A 22,017-nucleotide genomic window follows, 5' to 3' on the forward strand; every position below is an offset into this window, starting at 1 on the left:
TGCTTTGGTCAGCCCAGAAGCAGATAAGAGATTTCCAGCATTGTTCATTTTGGAGGGCATGGGGAGATAATAACAGTTGTTTATTCAAATATATAAAATGCATCAAATCCTGTTTTGGTATTAAAGGCATTTTATCTAATAAGAGAGGTGATCATCTCATCTTTTGTCACAAAGCAACCCAATATTAACTCTGACGTGAAACTTTCCTAGCTGTGTGTTGGTTTATCAATAACTAGCATATTACTGAAAGGTCAATATTTGAAAGGTCCTGGAGATTTGTTTTAATCAGCCACTTTGTTCCCTAGTTTTATCCCTAATATTTGGCTACAATATAGATAAAACAGCCCTATCCAATTTCTTCTTCTTAGCAATAAGAAACTTTTGATTCTGGTTTTATTCTGGCATCACAGGACTTAGATTATAAGACTTAAACTGCTGGGACCTAAACTCCTGGGGCATGCTTGCAACTAGTAAAAGCACACGCTTTGTTAGCAACACAGTTTTCTTCTTGTGGGTATACTCAGAATACCTTTGTCAGGGAATTTTTTCTCTTGATATTGTAAGTTTAAAACTTCATGGTTACAAATACCTGCTCTGTATGCAGAGAAGTCAGATGAGCCATGACTAATTCTAAATATTTCTTTTGAGGTTAACATAAGTGAATTGCTTTTCAGGTGGAATCCATCAGGTCCCTGGAACATGTTCCTGTCTACAAATTCTTCCTGCTGCATTGTGTTGCTCTTCTTCAAAATGTTAAATGTCTTGATTTGCATTTGCATGAGTTGATTGAACCCTTGTTCTTGTTTGCATGCATAACGGTTGCATTTTATCCTCCTTTTTTTTCATTGTAGTTCTTAGTTCATGTTTCTTTCAGAGCCATTGTTATATGTGCTTAATTTTCAAATCATTTTACATATATTTTCTATAACATCTTTTTCTATTGTCACTGTGAATTGTGATAAAAATGTTGGCTCTATTTTCTTTCCTTCTCATTTTATATTCTGCTCACCTTTTGAAATCTCCGGTTGTATCTTCTGATGGAGGCTGAATGAAAAGCTGTCTTCATTTAGAAAATTATTGCATGCAGTAGCGATGACAAATTGGTTTTTCCAGGAAAAAAAAAAAAGAAAAAAATCAAAGAAACTCACATTTTTATCAAATCATGTTCTAAGCAAAATTTTCAATGGTGCCATTATACTGATCTGTGTGGGAGATTTCAGAAAAAAGGGTCCTCATTTTTAGTAAAAGAGCCATTTTCTGTTCTCCACTATGCCAACCTCCTTAGAGGTCAGTGAAATTATTTAAATAGATACATTTTAGGAATAACTCATATTTTCATAAAGTATTTCTCATCTAAACTTTTCTTTATAAATTGGAGATTTTATTGTGCTGACCTGTTGAAATAAGAGTGACTAGAAGGTTTAAGGGTGAAGTGGAAGAAGACACTTAGGTCCTTTCACCCACATGCATTTATATGCATGTTTTATGGTAGAAGAATGAAGCGCTTTTTTTTTTGGTGGGTAGTAAAATCACCATTCCAAGCTCAGATAACTAAATTAAAACGTCTCTTGACAACTTGCCAGTGTGATCTGATATATTTTTACCCTTGGAGATGTTAAGTTCGAACTACTCTTACTGATAATTCCCCTCTGAATAGTGGGCCATGTGTGCAAGTACTTAATACAAACATAATTGTAGATTTTGATGCCCATTCAGAGTAAACACTGGGGATTTATGAACAGGTCTTTATACCGTCTACCCCACCTGAACATAAGTTATAAACTAGAAGCGTCGCTATCCTAGTCTGTATCTACAAACACCAAACTCGAACACAGTCAGCAGACCAGTCACATCATAAGTGATCTGAACTGTGCCATGCAGGCACCACTTTTTCTCCAACATCCAACATCTACAAATAGCCTGTGATGGCTAAGATCCTAACTTAGTCCTTACACTTAGAGGTGGAGGGCAATTCAGGACCATGAGCATCAAGCTGACACCATATGAGACAAACCTGGACTTGGAATCACTTTGCAGAGATGATCAAGATCGCTCATTCTGATTTAGACCTAGTCTGGAAGCAATATAATCACATTCAGTTGATTCTGTGCCAGACAAATGTAGCTCTCTTTTGGACTGGACTATGTTTGCTTGTTATCAACGTCTGTGTTTCATCATTAAATGAATTCTGAATGCAAAAGTCAGCGTTGAAACTACCTATGGTCCCTAAAACTCTGTATCTTACCTGGTACTTCTCTGTACCACTTTACCTTTCTCTACCTTTCCTTTCATTTAGTGAGACTGCAAAGCAAGAGGGAAGATAAATTATCTTCAGTGGCTTATTTATCTAAGATACAGGGCCTTGTATAAAAATTACGGTGGATGTATCTGTGATTGATTAGAGCATGTTGTTTGTATTGTATTTGGAAATGAAAATGTAGGAAGGAGGGAATTTCAATAGCAAAATGGAAATGGTTGTCATCAGGATTAATGTTAAATGATCATTCATGTCTGCCTTATCTCACACTAAGTTTTCTTTAGTGGAATTTTAATAATGTAGAGTTTATTGTGCATTACAATGATAAGATCCTGCCAATGTTTGGTTGAGCTGGTTAATTTACAGGAGGTAATTTAAAAGGTAGCTACTGTATTAGGGAATCTGTCCTGTTGGATTGATAACCCAGCTTTTAGGATATTATTTCCACAGGAAACGGATCTTCATCTTTTCTTCTTATCTATGCCCTTGCTCTCCAGTTTCTAATTATTCAAGTGTGAAGGGAATTTCCTTCGTTTGTAGACACAAACATCTTCACCACATGATTTATGAGGTCATCTGTAAAATGAACATATTATTTCGGCTTGTAACTATTTCTATAGAATTTTGTAATATATTACGTTTGCATGTAGGGAAAAATATAAACTCTATCTGATATAATCCTGTCTTGAAGAGAGATTTTTCCCCTGCAAACATTTAATGTGTTTACTCACAAGTTTTATCATCAAATATAATCATTCAGCATACAAGTCATGCATGCTTATAACACTTCGCAAACACTTTTCTCACCACTGAAATTGAACCACTGAAGTTGAATGTGGCAGCTATTTAACAATTCTCATCTGTGCAACGTGAGAGTTTAAACAGAAAATGGCCTTACTACTTTCTCAACTTTAATGCATATTCAAACATTTTCCATCAGCTGTCATTTAGTTTCATAAATTTCTTTGTGTGAGGCACTGACTGCCATCTCTGTTGTCACTCTGAACTGGTATCTTCTTGAAAGATTTTATTCTATATTGGCCTTCATACACTTCTCAGCACTCTAGTAGTTAGAGAAATTTCAAGTAATCCATTGAAAAATGTGACTGACAAAATGAAATTCTCTGGCTGGTTCCTGTAGCCAACTCTCATCTGTTCATCAGCCACAGTGAAAGATGTAAAAAACATTTAGCAGCAAGGGGTTTCATATGCTCACACGTCTTTTGTGCTCACTTTCTGCACACAACCAGACAATAAAGTTTTACTGGCACAAATGTCCACAGCAAATGAAACTCAAAGCCTCATATGAGCATCTGCAGAAGGTGAGATTTAAATCTGCGCAGGAAGGCATCCTGTGGGAAGTCCTTCTGTGTTCATCCATTCATAGAACAGGAAGATAGGAAACATGACATATTTTCTAATCAAAAGTGATGGGCAATACATGTTGAATCTCAAGTATTTGCACTCAGTCCCCAGGGTAAAACACTGGAAGATGACAATGGTGAAATAAATTCATACAGCATCCAATCTAATACTCATTAAAATAAATGAAAAGACAGTTTGAAATTGAACTAGGCCTATAGGTCCCAGTCTAGTAAGGTACTCAAGCATGTAAGAAGTCTTATTGTCTTTAAGGATACTAAGCATGTATTTAAACTTATGCACATGTTTAAATGCCAAGTTGTTTTGGGGCCAGAATAAATTAAATTAAGGAAACTGTAACTTGCCCTTTGGGGGGGGGGGGAAAAAAAGGCTACATTTGCTAGATACATTTAAATGTTTTATAAAACATATCCTCCAGTTTAATAGAGCTATTCAAAGAAAGTTTTCAACAGAGTTTTCGTTGGCAGAATATTAAATCATTCACCTCTTTGAAGTGGTAGAATACTAGATGCCATCAGATAATTTATCCAAATCCTTTGCTTTTATTGCAGATGATTGTTCTCTATTACTCAAGCATGCTTTTGTGAAAAGATGAGAAACTTTGCTTTTCCTCTTTCCATTTAGAAATACAGAGCAAAACACTTCAACAAAAGTCTGCTCAAACAAATATACCTAAAAGCTTCATATTGCATAACTCCATGCTCCACGCTGGTTTCTGAAGGTAAAACCTATTTGGAATATGTCCTCCAAACTTTTTTTTTCCCCAGAGCCTTGTGTTTTTCTTTGAAATATTTTTATTAAAATATTAACCAAACCTTACAGTTTTGTTTCCATAAGTTAATCAAATCTGTGTGTTTTGGCTGTAGATAAATTTTGCTGTCCTTCTTAGGCTAAATATGACTTTACTCTGACTACAATTCTACTGATGCTGAATGTAACTACTAGCATAGCAAACATCAGTAGATGTGATGTTGCTTGTACGTACTGTAGGAAGACAGATTATTCAAAAACATTTCAGAGGAGTTTTGCATCTGCGGAATATCAAAGCTAGGTTGTGTCTGGAGTACATCGTTGAACCTATGTTTTAAATTACCTAAACATGAACAAAAACTGCATATACAAAACCAATAAGAAATGGAACTTTGTAGGTATAACATAAGGAATGGGCAGAGGCAATGGACTGTATTAATATTGTCATTTTAATTTGAGGTTCTAGTCTTCTCTGATTGCAAATCATTGCTTACTTTAGTATTTTAATGTCTCTGTACATAAAATGTGCCAATTTCCAGGTTGCTCATCAAAGAAATCATATTTATTCTCAGAAATATGGAATGTACATTATTGGAACGTTTCATTTTGCTTTGTTATCAACTTTGTCATGGAATGAAAGAAATTCAATTTCAAATTGTATTCAAAAGAGAAATTATTGATACCTTATCTGCTGTTGTAATGACAGTTAAAGATCTTCCCATATTTCAATTCTGAAATCTTAAATTTGATATCTTACCTCTCAGACATTTAAGAAAAAACAAATCCTTAAAAAACTTTAAGTTGAAAAATAACATCATGAATCTCAGATCTTAACTTTTCTCTAACATGCTTCCTTTGTAACATCACTTCATGGGTGTGCATATCCAAACAATATGAATCAAATTTCATACCTGCATAAAGCACTGAAATAAATGGCTTATACTGGCGTAAAAATCCAGTGATGAACTGGGCTCTGATCCTGCTTATTTTGTTCTCTTGGGAAATAAGGAAGGAAGACAAAGACACGTAAAACATCAAGAAGAAGATCAAATGTGAGACAACATAAATGGCCTGAAATTGATTCCTTTTACTTTGGTGACATTTCATTAACTTCAGTAAAGTTTTGGAGGATTTTTATAGAAAGACAAGTGAGAAAAGAATAGGGAGAAAGGAAAGAAAGACTTTTCTTGCAGACCCCAATAGCCTGATTTGCTGAACTGTGATTTTATATAGGGAAGAGCAATACACTACTTTCAGCTCTCCAAAATAACCTTGTCTCTCATCTCCTTATTCACATGTGACTTTGCAGGTCATTTGTGTCAAGAATTTCTGGGAAGATCGTAGCTGTGCAGCAGTCCAGAAAAAAGGCTCGCGCATAAAACTGCTAATCACAGCTCTGGTATTTTAAAATGAAAGTTCTCTTCAGCTTTCTTACTAGTCACAGTAACAGGCTGTGACTACTTGATTATTCAGAAATGTTCCAGGAAGATGGTTCATCTAAGGAAACCAAATATATTGTGTTTTCTATCTACTGATGACTATTTTTTTAGTCACTTCAACCAGAACAAAATGTACAGACACACAGCCACTGTGAAGTGGAGCTTCTTAATTAAGATTAAGCAATGAATAGCAGTCTGTATTTGGAATATCCCCTGTTCCAAATATTCAGTGGGGAAAAGTGAATAGTAAAACATTTCCTGACTTGAAAATCAAGCTGCAACCAGAAATAGGCCAAAAGTTCCTCTTATTTTTATCATTGTACAGTTTAGTACTTCTCCTGGTTTAGGAGAAACATGAAAATTTGGGGTGGGAGTCAGCTTGCAGATTCTGATACATCTAAATGTAGATGCCTGTATGTGAGAGTCAGTTGCTGAAAAACAGCCATCTGGAGCCATTTCAAACACAGTAGTAGATCTGCGGCATCTCCACAAGTTTGGAAGGTGTGACACATGACCAGTGAAAAACACGCGTCCTCTGGACTGGCGGTTGCAGGCCATGTAGGATGTCCTAGAGTGTCTCAAATGACACTAGATGCTTTTGGCAAAAGAATTGAACCCTAAGCTCCCATGGTAGCCAATGAGGCTCAGATAAAGAACTGTTCAGTAGACACCTTCACCGAATACCTCTTAAGGCTTTGTTAAGTTAGTTAATTAGATCTGCCAGGGCAGACGTAACCAGTATTGTCATTACCTGCATATACAGAGGTAAATTCAGGTGTCAGTCTGAGTGCTGGACCCCACTTTTATTGGACCCTACTTTTACTGGACGAACCAGTGTCATGGCAGTCAAGAGAACCACTCTGCTGTAGCAAATTTAGAATTGCTCCATGATTGTAGAACAGCTGATAACAAAACATGAATAAATCACTGTGTCTTGAAAACGAACGAAAATGCCCTGTAACTCAGGCTTTGTACTGTGTACTGCATTTAAAAACTTTTCTGATACCAATACTTACGTAGAGCTGGTGTTCCTGTTCTTTAAAAATCTGCTAATTTTATTTTCTTTTTAAAATAAATTAAAAAAAACCTTTATGGCAGTCAGTTGGCATCAGTATGAAAGCAAGTTTTATAGCCAACTAAAATCCATTAAAAACTGTATTCCTTATAGAAGCATTGATGCAGCTGCTGGTGCAAACAGCAGTGCCCTAAGGTATGCCTATATTATTTTACGAATGATGCATGCTGTGAAGGGTGGTTGAGCACAAAGCTGCCAGATGCTCTCTGTGACTCACATATTTGTAGGTCATTTGTGCATTCTGATGGCTGAGGTTTAAATGATAAAATTATGGAACAACAACAAAAAAATCTATATCAGGCCTGAAATTTGCCTCGTGACTGCAATGATACAGCATTAGATCAACTTTTAATGCGACTAAATTTAATTCAGAAGCAGCAGCCTTGTGTCATGATTCCACCTGTTGTCAGCTGCTAACAATGCAGTTTTCTCTCCCACACTTTCAAAGGTTGCAATTTTGAAGCAAATGTGCTTATGTGTATTTATTGATCTCATGTGCAACTTCCAGCTTTATTCATCCAGGTGGGTTCTTGATTGTTTTGGTTTGGGAGACGAGTGCCATGTGGAAAGGACCAAATTCTTCTCAGTCTTTATAAAAATACAAATGTGAAGTTATCAGTCATTGTGGCGTTATCTAGAGATCTCAACAAATGTTTCATCCCTTGTGCTGTTCCCCTGTCAGAGTAAAGAGGAACTCCTGAAGGTCTTCTAGGTTAAATTCATAGTCAAAAAGATTGAAGTGAAAGGAAACACTGAGATGGAGATGTTTACAGCAAATACTCCTATATAATATGAAATATGTTGATCAGTCACCCAGAGATAGATCTGAAATTGCTCCTGATAGAATTTAGAGATGACCCAAAGATTTGTGTTATATTAAAAAGGGGGTGCACCAATCACATGAAGAAGTTTGTTTTACTTGGAGCTTTGGATCTCTCAAACAAAGTATGTGTCAGCACAGCTGAATAAAGCATAAGAGGCAGTGGAACAATGAATGACAGTCACGCAGAATGGGAGACTGGAAATTTATATGGAGTTACAAGGATTTAAGAGTTACAGTAGTCAAGAAAACCAAGCTTTTTCTGCAAGGATGTGACTGTGATTCCTGATGTATAAAGCAGGGATTAGTTCGTTAAAAATGAAAGTTGATAGTAGCTTTGCATGTGGCATCTGTGAGCCCAGTATTGGAATACTGTGTATTCAGTGAGTGCCTCGTGATTTTAGTAGGATATTAAAAAGATGAAAAATGCACAGACAGGAGGCACAAAGGGTTTCAAAGACTCGAGAAATGCCATAGAGTGATAAATGTATTAAGTTCAGTCTGTTTGGTTTCTCACAAGGAGATTGAGCGGTGACTTCATTAGAGCACATAAATACTCTCACTGAAGAAAATGCCAAGTATTAAAGGACCTTTACTCTAATGAAGTATAATGGTTAGAATTTAGAAATAGATTAACACAAATTCAAAACAAAGCACAAATCCTCAACATGGAAAATAAATGCAGATAATTTCTCAGTCTCCTGAAATCCTCAAAATTGGGCAAGTGTCTGGAAAAAAAAGTGACTGCTGTCAGTCAAAAGATTAATCAATGACATTAAGTGGACTGTGGTATATAGGAATCTGACTGGGTGATCTAATAACTTGAAACTTTTAAAGCTACGAAAAGATTTTGGGTAGGCTCTTCCAGGATGCTACAAAGTAGAATAATCAGGAGGTCTGAACAAGGAGGCACCTTGTGCTGAGAAGTATGGAAGATGTCAGGGTGGACAGCAGAGAAAATTGGTAGCATAACCAAAGTTTGAGGCAGGTTGAAACAAGCATGTAGATCCCCAACAATACAAAAGCAGCTTTGAACTTGATCCCAAAGCCAAAGTGCTGCTATATGAGTATTATAAAGTGTTGCTGAATGCTCACACAGATTTTATGGCTAAGACTATTGACCCTGCCAGTTTCTTTGCTTTCTTTGTACACATCACTTCCAGCAATCTTAATTTGACTTTCTTTCAGGAGCAAAGATAGGCTCAAGAAACCGGAGTAGATGGTCCTCTGAGACTTAGATGACATTTATATAGATTTATGTCATGCATCTGTAATAATACCGGGGGGAGGAATACAGTTTCCTTGTCCAAATACACTAGTCTGCTAGTATATATCAGAAAAAAATACTCTCTAGAAGTACTAAGTTCAAATAGAAAATAAATGAAAAAGATTTTGAATATTAAGCATGAAGATGATACTAAATAAGGCATGGCAAAATATATCAGGAAATCAAAATCTGAAGCTCTCATGAAATAGCTTGTTTATCGTGTTTCCAACGCAGTTTATGGATCAGATAGTTATGGATATGTTCAACTAGGCTTAAAATCTTTTTGCAAGCTTACATCAATAAACCTTCAAACCTTCTCAGATTCACTTACATCGTTACCCATAGTTAGGGATAGGCAAACACGAAAAGCTACAGCCCACTCATTCTGTCTAAGTGTATTCAGATATGCATTCAGATTAATTTTTGGTTAATTTATCATTTATCATTTATATATTTCTATAGCTTATGAGTACTTATTTATGAATTGTGAAAGATAACACAGTGAGGAGATGTTAATGCAGTCTTTCCAAAGCAGACATCACTTAGGCAAATATTTGGCAAGAGCTACGTAACATTTTATGCTTGCAATTAGCTTTTGGGGTCATTTTCCGTATCAGTGGAAGTCTTGTTTGACAAATCATCCACTATCATTAAGCCTTTTTTCTTATATTTATAGACTCTAAAGCCAGAATACTCTGTTTATAACATCTTATCCAGTGATGCCTATATTAATTCCCTAAAAACTTCTGGTTAATAAACTAGCTATTATCACTTAAAAAGGCTTCTAATCTTGATTTGGAGACTTTAGCTGATAGAACTGATCATGTTCTTAGGTAAACTTTTGAAATGGTTAATTAACCTTCTTCTTAAAATGTGCAACTCATTTCTTATGTAAATTTGTCTATCTTTGGGCCCCAGAGATAACATTTTGTTTGTTCAGTGGTTTCTATTGTCAATGTAGACATTTCCCCTTCATCCATATGGTGCATATCCATAAAACGTGATCAGACTGAGATCATTCAGTGCTTCCCTGTAGGATATTTATGTGTCGATGATAATCCTGCGTATGACGGGGGAATTGTAAGGCTTAGTTCTTGTCTTTAGGGCAACAACTTCTTTTTTTGCATAGTTGTTTCTGCAGTAATACTGTTCACTATGGTATTCGAAGTAATGATTTCTGATGATGAAAATTTTGCTTAAAAAACCCTTGCTTTGTAAGCTTTACTGTACAGTTTATGGCATTTCTTATCAACCATAAAGAGAAAGGCTTTAGCCATTCCTTTCCCTTGTCACTACATTTGATAGAAAAGTTGTCTGAAGTTTTGCCTTAAGTACGGTATCATATTCCAATGCCCTCTTACTTTTATAACTAACCCAGGCTATATTCCTTTTTTTCAGATTCATCCCACAGTACCACCAGAAAGCTCAAAATCTATTAGCGTCATGCCTCTAGCCAATAAACCGTAGTGATGTATGTAATAGGATTTGTGTACTAGAAGCTGAGGTCTTCCTTTCTTAACATTCTTAATACTTTTTGGCACGCACATTCTTAATTATTAGGTAAAATGTTCAAAGTTAGTGGAACTCTAAGACATTTTCGTTTCAATGAGACATGTTTTGGTTGAGCACATGTGTGATCGGGGGAGGACATTTCCTCCTGTCCTCCCTGAAGGTAAAGTGGTAGTCTTGACTCTTGAGCATTTACACCAATGTGGGTACAGGTGTATGAATAAATATACTTTTGAACTGGTTAATGTTACACACGTGTATTTGTATAAGTAAAGACAAGTAGGCCTGCAGTATACAATGTGAAATAGTAAGGATTTTTGCTTATGGTTCCACTACATTATTGTATTTGTATATTGTATTTGTACAAACAAACAAAAAAAAATCAAAGAAACAAAGACTTCAGGTCACAAGAAAACTCTATAATTAAGTTTGTGGATGCCACAAGCTAAAGCATGTCCACGTCAGCACAGTCCATGCTTGTAGCCTTTAAATTGGTTTTAGATTATCTAAAACACGAACTGTTTCTAAATAGAAACACTTAAAATGATAAATTCCACAAACTCTAAGACAAATTTCAATTTAGCTGCCTACCGGGGTTAATCCAAACCAATTGATTATATACATTTTTTAAAAGACTTTCTCCTTGTTTCCACACTGAACTAACCTAACACTCTCTGTACAGTTTGGTTTTTTTTTTATTTTCCTTCAGAAGTATCACTGAGAAGACATATTTTGTTCAGTTTCTTATTCTCCTGTATTTGCCCATAATCTTAAAATGTACGCCTCGATTCCCAATTGCTCCTCTTAATGGGCACATCTACGCTGGAGACCAAGAAGTGTTTCTCAGCTCCTGGTTGCCTGGCCAGATCACCCCTTGCATGTCCTAAGTATGTCATCCCAGGATGACATGCAGGGATGCACTGTTGCTACTCCTCTCTTCCCGATGGCTAACAGGCAGAAAGCAGCCTCTGTGATAAAGTCTGAGGACTATTGGCTACAAAAAACACTTAATGGCTAGGAATAAACCAAAAAGTTAATAAGTCAAAAGGGGAAACCTTGACTTTGCTTTATTTGGGATGATGGAAATGAAGAGCAATCCTCTCGAACCACTGCATGGTGATGGAAGTTATACAAGGATAGGAGGTATCAAACATTTCTGCTGTGTAGACCTTTCAGTGTCAATTTTTTTGCTTTTGATTATTTTGACTCATAAAGTAGTTAATAATTTATAAAGTACCTATTTACACACCGAAATATACTTCCTGCAATTCCTAACTGCAAGATACATTTAATTCTAGGATTAAAAATCATGTTGGTGAATGATTTTATGTAAATGTAGAATTAATTTGCATTGTTAAATTGATTCCTTTCCTACCAAAACAGAAGGAAGGAGTAAAGCAGAACAAATAAAAATGAACAATAGCTTATAATTCCATTAATGGGTATTTACAAACTGCAGGGTTATGCTACTTCTCACTGAAAGATTATTGTTCTTTTTATGATTCAAATAAAAATAAAGAAGCCATTTACTTTAAGCTTTATAAAATAAGTATCCTACTAATGTCTAAGCCATGAATTTTGGTTCTGGTCTTTTGCTGTACAATTTATTACATATGTTTATTGCATCCCTATGGAATCACTTTTCTTTCATGTAGCAAAGACATTGTTAGCTCTCTGGACTTTGTTCCTTATCTGCTTGTAATAATTAGAAAACATCTAAGGAATCATTTTTGTTTTCTGAGGGAAGGGATGGGGAAAATTTAAAGAAAAAAAAATATTTTTATCTCACTTCATACTGGATGTCAGTTCATCTGCTCCCAGGGTCAGAAGGGTAAAAAGCAGAAAGCTGTGGATACAAGGAATAGGATAACATCTACTACATATATTGAATATCAGTATCAGTCAGGGGCAGTGTTCTAGAAAAAACGGTAGCAAATATATTGTTGGAGACAGTCTAGTTCCCTGGAGCTAGGGGCAAGATTTTAGCTTTATATATGTTTCTTCAGCTTCTCTTTTTTATGCTTTTGGGAATAGAATAATCGATTGTACAGAGCTGTGGTCCAGGAGGTCGAAGAAAAGTAGTATTTTTTTTAGGTATCATGAAAGAACTTATTGACCTATCCATTGCTGATTGAAATGTTTCCAATATGCATACTCAGATTGTCAACATTAAGATGGTTTAAATTACACTGAAAAAGATCAGTGTATCAGAGAGGCAGAAGGACCTGTCTCTCCCCATGAGTGGTGGTGCCATTGGCGGAATTTTGGCTTTTTTGATCACGGGGAGGTTTACACGGCACCGGGCCTGCTGGCAACAGATGGAGTCCAGCTGTCTCACAGGGGGAAAAAAATCATGGCTCATGAATTGGCAGGGCTCATTGAGAGGCTTTAAACTAGGTTTGAAGGGGGAAGGGGATAAAACCAGGCTCACTAGAGATGAGCCTAGGGGTGGCGTGCCGATGCCGGGGGTGAAATCGATAGCCCAGCTCAAGTGCATCTACACCAATGCACGCAGCATGGGCGGCAAACAGGAGGAGCTGGAAGCCATTGTGCAGCGGGATAGATATGACTTAGTCGCCATCACAGAAACATGGTGGGGTGACTCCCACGATTGGGAGTGCTGCAATGGACGGCTACAGACTCTTCAGAAGGGACAGGCGAGGAAGGAGAGGCGGTGGGGTGGCCCTGTATGTAGGGAGTGTTTCGATTGTCTAGAGCTCAACGATTGTGATGATGGTACGGTTGAGTGTCTATGGGTAAGGATGAGGGGGAAGGCCACCGAGGCAGATATCCTGCTGGGAGTCTGTTATAGACAACCCAACCAGGACGAGGGGGCAGATGAAGCATTCTACAAGCGGCTGGCAGAAGTCTCACAATCGCTGGCCCTTGTTCTCATGGGGGACTTCAACTTCCCGGACGTCTGCTGGAAATACAACACGGCAGAGAGGAAGCAGTCTAGGAGGTTCCTGGAGTGTGTGGAAGACACCTTCCTGGCACAGCTGGTAAGTGAGCCTACCAGGGGAGGTGCCTCGCTCGACCTGCTGTTTACAAACAGAGAAGGACTGGTGGGAGATGTGGTGGTCGGAGGCCGTCTTGGGCTTAGCGACCATGAAATGGTAGAATTCTCCATTCTTGGTGAAGTAAGGAGGGGGGGCAGCAAAACCGCAACCATGGACTTCCGGAGGGCGGACTTTGGCCTGTTCAGGACGCTGGTTGAGAGAGTCCCGTGGGAGACGGTCCTGAAGGGCAAAGGGGTCCAGGAAGGCTGGACGATCTTCAAGAAGGAAGTCTTAAAGGCGCAGGAGCAGGCTGTCCCCATACGCCGTAAGAAGAACGGGCAGGGAAGACGACCGGCCTGGCTGAACGGGGAGCTCTTGCTGGGACTCAGGAAAAAAAGGAGAGTTTACCACTTGTGGAAGAAGGGGCAGGCGACTCAAGAAGAGTACAGGGATCTCGTTAGGTCATGCAGAGAGGAAATGAGAAAGGCAAAAGCCCAGCTAGAACGCAATCTGGCCGCTGTCGTTAGAGACAACAAAAAATGTTTTTACAAATATATTAATGACAAGAAGAGAGCCAAGGAGAATCTCCATCCTTTATTGGATGCGGGGGGGGGACATTGTCACTGAGGATGAGGAAAAGGCTGAGGTCCTCAATGCCTTCTTTGCCTCAGTCTTTAACAGGCAGACCGGTTCTCCTCAGGGTACCCGGCCCCCCGAGCTGGAAGACGGGGACGGCGAGCAGGATAAACCCCCCATAATCCAAGAGGAAGCAGTCAATGACCTGCTACGCCACCTGGATGCTCACAAGTCTATGGGGCTGGATGGGATCCACCCGAGAGTGCTGAGGGAGCTGGCGGAGGTGCTCGCCAAGCCGCTCTCCATCATTTATCAGCAGTCCTGGTTAATGGGGGAGGTCCCGGATGACTGGAGGCTTGCCAATGTGACGCCCATCTACAAGAAGGGCCGGAAGGAGGATCCGGGGAACTACAGGCCTGTCAGCCTGACCTCGGTGCCGGGGAAGATGATGGAGCGGTTCATCTTGAGGGCGCTCACAAGGCATGAGCGGGACAACCAGGGGATCAGGCCCAGCCAGCACGGATTCATGAGAGGCAGGTCCTGCTTGACCAACCTGATCTCCTTCTATGACCAGGTGACCCGCCTAGTGGATGAGGGAAAGGCTGTGGATGTGGTCTACCTGGACTTCAGCAAGGCCTTTGACACCGTCTCCCACAGCATTCTCCTCGAGAAGCTGGTGGCTCACGGCTTAGACAGGTGGACTCTGTGCTGGGTAAAAATCTGGCTGGACGGCCGGGCCCAGAGAGTTGTGGTGAATGGAGTTACATCCAGTTGGCGGCCGGTCACGAGCGGTGTTCCCCAGGGCTCAGTTTTGGGGCCGGTCTTGTTCAATCTCTTTATCGATGGTCTGGAGGAGGGGATCGAGTGCACCCTCAGCCAGTTTGCAGACGACACCAAGTTGGGCGGGAGTGTTGATCTGCTCGAGGGCAGGAAGGCTCTGCAGAGGGACCTGGACAGGCTGGATCGATGGGCCCAGGCCAACTGTATGAGGTTCAACAAGGCCAAGTGCCGGGTCCTGCACTTCGGCCACAACAACCCCATGCAGCGCTACAGGCTTGGGGAAGAGTGGCTGGAAAGCTGCCTGTCGGAAAAGGACCTGGGGGTGCTGGTTGACAGCCGGCTGAACATGAGCCGGCAGTGTGCCCAGGCGGCCAAGAAGGCCAAGGGCATCCTGGCCTGTATCAGAAATAGTGTGGCCAGCAGGAGTAGGGAAGCGATCGTGCCCCTGTACTCGGCACTGGTGAGGCCGCACCTCGAATACTGTGTTCAGTTTTGGGCCCCTCACTACAAGAAGGACGTTGAGGTGCTGGAGCGTGTCCAGAGAAGGGCAACGAGGCTGGTGAGGGGTCTGGAGAACAAGTCTGATGAGGAGCGGCTGAGGGAACTGGGACTGTTTAGCCTGGAGAAAAGGAGGCTGAGGGGAGACCTCATCGCTCTCTACAGCTCCCTGAAAGGAGCTTGTAGCGAGGTGGGTGTCGGTCTCTTCTCCCAAGTTACAAGCGATAGGATGAGAGGAAATGGCGTCAAGTTGCACCAGGGGAGGTTTAGATTGGACGTGAGGAAAAATGTCTTTACTGCAAGAGTGGTTAAACATTGGAAGAGGCTGCCCAGGGAAGTGGTTGAGTCCCCATCCCTGGAGGTATTTAAAAGACGAGTAGATGAGGCACTTAGGGACGTGGTTTAGTGGACATGGTGGTGTTGGGTCGACGGTTGGACTCGATGATCTTAGAGGTCTTTTCCAACCTCAATGATTCTATGATTCTATGATCCCTGAGAGCATCTTAGTTTGGCACCAAAATTCACAGTAACTCCCAAGATACCTGTGAAAATCTAATTATTTTTACTATTTCATTAATTTCAAATCTTATCTATTTATAAAGGGATGCACTCATTGATAATTTCTGTCTGCAGTCTTTAAACATGCACAGAATTTCTCTTGATTCCACTCTTTAAAGCCTGCTCTCTTCAATGTCATCCTGCAAATCTTCAGCTTATTTCTATCAACCCTTTTATGTCTCCTCTTCCATTTTCTTTGGAAAGGATGTGTATGAATACTACTATTCCCAAAATAGCATTTCTAACAGCTTCAATCCTGATGGGTCATGTGAAAATACAAACACATTCCAACAAGACTGAATGCTATTTTCCAGGAAATTTTGTAAAATATATTCGTCGTTTTTGCATGGAGTTTTCACAGTGGCAAATTTTGCATTGTTAAATAATAACACTCACAGTTTTGTAAATTTAGTGAAATAATTACCTACAGTTTCAAACTGTAAAAATACAGGTAACCTCATGTGGTTATTATCACTACTTTACTATGCTCCTGTTTTTCATAGACAGAAAGTTATTTTAGTGTATCATCAGGCATTTTTATATTTTTATGGTGAAATGTTAAAACTTGATGATTCACTTTGTTCCAATTTCTGTGTACCTGGAGAAAGGTTTAGCATTCCCTAGGAGACACAGATCTGTGCAGTGGGATGCAAATAACCATCACCAATTGCAGCTTGAAGGTGACTTTATATGAAATGCGTTGATCATTCCTGATCAATGTCTGATAGATCCAAATCACCAAGAGAAAGACTGAATGCACGCAGAAGACTAGCTGCGTACTTTGCCCTTACTAAGACTTCTCTAGACCAGATTGAATACTCAGTGATGGAAAAAAACTTGCACTTTTCTAGCCCCAGCATCCTTTTCACAGACAACTTACTTCTTCAGAACTGTCAGTCCGGTAGCTCTAACCAGAATTTAGCTCACTTAGAAGAAATACATATTACCCATTTTTAATTCATTATCCTACATTTCAGTTATGAGCTTTTAGACTGCTTCACTGTAGTTAGTTAGATTACTTCTTTTTCTTTCTAATATCTCACTTCCCCAGTTATTCACTCACTGCCAGTTTCATTTCTTTATAATGCCATAGGTGAGCTGTTTTCATCTACAGTGTTCTTAAGGACATTAGTTTGCAAAAGGCTCCTTGCAAGACAGAATTATACAGACAAAAAGGAAGTCAGAAACACTTACAGGAAGAAGAGATTACCCTAGATGTCTTCATCCTGACACTTAAATAGAGTGTGACATTCTTAAAATATTAGTAGAACATGGGACATCAAGGAAATAGTAAAATATCTGTGTTCTATTAACACAGAAAGATGTGTAGATGCATAAAGGAAGAATCAAAACCAGAAACGACAGAGTGGGTTAGGAAAAAAATCCAGTAAGGTAGTAACACTATCATGTGGAGAAAACAGTATTGTACTTTATAACAGATGAAAGCTTCTGTCTATTGTATGAAAGAGATAAAACAGAAAAGCAGTAAGTACTGCATAATCCAAACTCATTGTTCAAACCATACGCTGCTCATTCTCTGGCAGCAGTCCAAGGATAAACATCAGTTATATGTACGTAAAGGCTTCTTTCATAAATATTTTAAAAATACTATACTGAGTCAGTGCAGCAAATAATACAATTTATTAAAATAAACAGAACATGTGAATTAAGGTCACTTGCTAGTGCAAAGAATAGAGGCATCAATCTAATCCTTCTCAACCCTGGGATCGGCAGACTCAGTTTTTTCCCCACTGAAAGAAACATCAACTGAAATATGTAAAGAGAAAACAGTTCAAGCCTGTGATCCTCTCGTGTACTGCTTCTGGTTCAATAATAGTTTACAGGGGCAGCTAAGAAACAAAGTAAAACAAAAAATCCTTCCCAAAATAAGCAGTTCCACTTTTGGTCCTAATCTGTTTCTTGTCTTGTCATTTTTAGGGAATATTGAAAACTTCTATTTCTCTGTGACACATGAAGCTCTTATCAGATATGTAACTAAATAAAGCATAATGTATTGTTTGTCTTTTCCGATACTCAAGCTGAATTCAGCAATTTTTAATGTTTTCTTACCCTGATGAAAATGCATATGGCCTTGTACATGGGGAAATCTACTACAAGTAGGGTTAAATTGTCCTTTTTTTAATGGAAACTGTGGGATTTCTTTAGCGTCGGCTAGTATCTCAGTGCAAAAGTAGAGAGAATGTAAGAAAGCATAAACATCAAAATAAATATTTTATTTGTTTCACACAAATTTTCTTCTGTGCATGACTTCACAGACTGCAAATGAAAATGTTGCGTGCTGAGATTATTCAAATGTTGCACAGAAAGATGAGCAGAGGGTCTTCAGAGGCAAAGAATTTCACCAGTCAATCATTCTTTGACAAAAAAATCCAATTTTTTAGACTGATTCTGCTGGAACGATATCCACACTTCTTAATTTTAATTATTGCAGATGACGTTTACCATATTTACTAACGTCCCTACCTCCCAAATCTATCCTACAAGCTAGTTACTCTCTCCTGGAAACAAAAAATGCATCCTCTAAAGTTTGTGTATCATCATCACCAGTACTAAATGTCAGTTACTATTTTTGTTGTCAGGGAACAGTGCTCCTACAGATAACTGTATCCCTTACCACAGCTCCTTAATTTAACTACTGGTGCTGAAATATCTTCAATAGAATTAACCCTTCTTCTGTTGCTGTATTAATTACAGGGAGTCAGGAAAACACAAAATGGGCAGTTGTTCTCATCACTGTAATAAGCAGAACATACAAGGAAAAAAAATAAATGCGTTTGATTAGTAGCAGGATACTGTATCTATGAACAGACCTCTAACAGATGCTCTGCACCTGCCTATTTTTTTTTCCTCCCCACCAGAGTGATTCCTGTATCGAGCTCTTAACAACTTGTAAGTGTACTAATGCATTTCTTTTAGAAAATGACTGATTCCAAAATGTCAAGTGATGAAAAATCCACTGTGCTCCTAAGTATAATGTTCCAATGGTTAATTACATTTATCATTAAAAATATTTCCCTTATTTCTGATCTGAATATATCTACTTTCAGCTTCCAGCCATAGCATCTCATTATATTTTTGTCTACTAGATCAAAGAGGTCTCTTCCCTCAGAAATCTTTTTGTGTTAATACTGATCATCCATAATTCTGTAAGTCGAATTTTGATGTTATCGAAGATGATTTGATTTTTCATAACCTTTTTGACTCTTACACTAAATGTGTACAGGAATATAAAGTTGAAATGCCTGACATATTTCATATTGCTTTATTTTAGTCTTTGCCTCTGTTTGACAATCTGAAAGGCTATTGAAAGTTTGGGAGATTTGTAAGTGTCCTTGTCAGAATAGTTGCTTTTCTAAATTTTTTTCCAAAACCTGCAAGACCCTGGAGACATTTTTTTTATTGCCATAGCCAATGATCTTGTCACGGGATAATGTTTAAAAGCGTCTTTTTTCTGCCTGAAGTGATATTACACTCTGAGAAAGGGATGCACTTCGGAAAAAAAAAGTCAATCCTTGGGACTTGGTGTGTAACAGGATATGGAAAACATTTTAGAGTTAAATCGTATTATTTATGAGTAATGAAATTTAGCTAGTCAGTATGATCGTAATTTTAAAGCAACCTCACACTGACCCACTTTTTTGTTGTAATTTCTTCAATAAAAATTAATAACACATTCTTGTCCTTGCAGAATTACTGTATTTACAGAGGAAATTTAACTCCGTGCATGATTAATGATCAAGGTAGCCCTCTATCAAACATGCAACATGCACTGGGATATTTGATGCATCTGACAGCCCAGGAATGATTACTCTTCGGAGGAATGGAAAGCAGACCGTGACAAAATTACAGCTGCCGATGCATCCTGCCGCATCAATAAAATGGTACACCACAACAAATGGGACGCTTGACCTCATCACTTACAGTGGAGCAGATCATTTGTATAAACAAGTTATTTAGGTGCTTAGAGAGTTTTCTTTAATGTACTTTGCAGTTGATTAATAAGGCCTCCCTCCGCCTTTTACACAACACGTTAGGGAGTGTTTGAGAAGGGAGAGAAGCAAAGCATAGTCTTGGGGACAAAGAAATACACTGGAAATTCCAATTCTGTACAGATCTTTTCTACAGATCTTTAGTTCTAAATTGGGTAAATGACATTATTTGTTAAGGCTTCACCTCAAGAAAGTGTCATGCATGAGTATGCCTGTAGGTACCGTGTAGAAACACAGAAATGGCCCAGAAATGCTGACTCCATTTTCATGGCAGATCTTTTGTTTGTGTTATTGTGGGAGTTATGCTAGTTTTTAAATCAACACAGCTGGTATTTTCTCTCCTAACTACAGGTATCTGTTCTCCTAGCAGACTATTAAATAGCTTTCATCATACTTTAGGGAATTTTTCTCTTTTCTGCGTCTTATTTTGGAATTTGAAAACATGGGAGAAAGCAGAGCAGTTTCTGTTACAGCCAGAGCACTTTTCTGGAATGTTATGCTGTGTCTATTCATCAGAACATGAGGATTCACTATAAAGGCAGTATTTTATTGAAGTATTGATTTAAACTAATGTTTTCCAAAATAGCAAGTTTTCTACGCCCATCTGTTTAACTTGTAAGGAATAAATTTTCCAAGGTCATTCCAGGTATCCTAGTATTTCAGGTTGTCATCAGTTGCTGAACGATAATGAGGGGAAATGATTCAAATGCAGGGCTGTCTGATTTCCAGGTTATTTCCATTATGCAGGGAAAGTCTTTAACTCCAGAGGACTCTATATAAGCTAGTTATAGAGTCTCCATGCATCAGGCAACCTACGTCTGTTTCTTTTCCTGAAAATAACAAAACCCTCAATTTATTTTACTTTTCTAAAGCAATCTTTAGTTTTTGTTTTGTTTTTTAGAAATTCTGAGCCTATGTTTTGATTTAGAACAAACCTATTTAAATAATTTCTGATTTTGTCTACAGAAAGAAATACAGCATTGAGGTAAATAAAACTCTCTTTCACTTTACAGTGTTTATTTCCATCCTTTTCTTTAGTCTTAGATTTCAGAAAGTCCAGTTAATTCTCTTGCTTTTGTCTTTCTTGTTGTTTCTTGGCACCATTCGAAGTCAAAAGAGGACATTGCTGAACAAAACAATAAAATCTGTGCTTAAACTTCAGTTCCAGCTAGAGAGAGACAGATCTCAGAAATCTGTCAGGAATATCTGTTCTTGTCCATTGAAAGAAAAAAAAAAAAAAAGATTGTTTACCTAGACAGTCCAAGGCAAGCTGGGAGGCTCTTTAGATCCACATCTCTTAAAAGAGCTGTAAGAACAAGTAGACTGTATTCTGCAGCCATATATTATTTTATATATTTTTTTAGGTTTTACTTATTTTCATATTTTGCTTATTTTTTGGTGCATTAGCAATTATACCAAAGCAAGAGTGAAACATTTTGCATTTTTGCTTTCTTTACAATTGTTGGATCATACGTGAAGAAATACTGATCTGCAACTTAAGCTACTCCAACTCATCTGGGCTTTCGTATTCTCCTCCAATAGTTTACCTTTCCTTCCACAAACCATACAATGTGTTATATATCACCCAGCAAAAATTCTCACTCCACTTCCCTGGTGCGTAACTTTCAAGGAAACATCTCCTCACTCAGTAGAAGCCCTACGATTAAATAATGAACCAAACTAATGGGAATTTGTTCAGTGCTTCACAGCAATGCAGGAGGAGAAAAAAAAAAAAATTATACTCTTGGTTGAAGGAAGAAAAATGACTTCTGGGAAAGGCTGTCCATTTAGTGGTCCACTTCTCTCCATTAAAAGCTGTCCATATTTCCCCGCTGGGACAAAGCAAAGCTCTCTCTCCTCCTAAGAGCGCAAGTATCTTACAGCTACAGCTAATGGGCTCACAAGGATCTTACTATTTATGGTGGTTGGCAGAGCTGTGGAAATGAAAAGTATCACCTTTTGCAACCCCTTTGCTCCACCTCCAGAGGCCAGTGCAACAGGGGAAGAGAAACTAAGCAGCGCTGGGCTGCTCAGTGTTGTACTGAATTGCTTCTGTCTTTGCTGCAATCCATCCTCCCGCCCTAGGAGGAGGCGAA

This window comes from Aptenodytes patagonicus, chromosome 4, assembly GCF_965638725.1.
Source record: "Aptenodytes patagonicus chromosome 4, bAptPat1.pri.cur, whole genome shotgun sequence".
In the NCBI taxonomy this organism is placed as follows: Eukaryota; Metazoa; Chordata; class Aves; order Sphenisciformes; family Spheniscidae; genus Aptenodytes; species Aptenodytes patagonicus.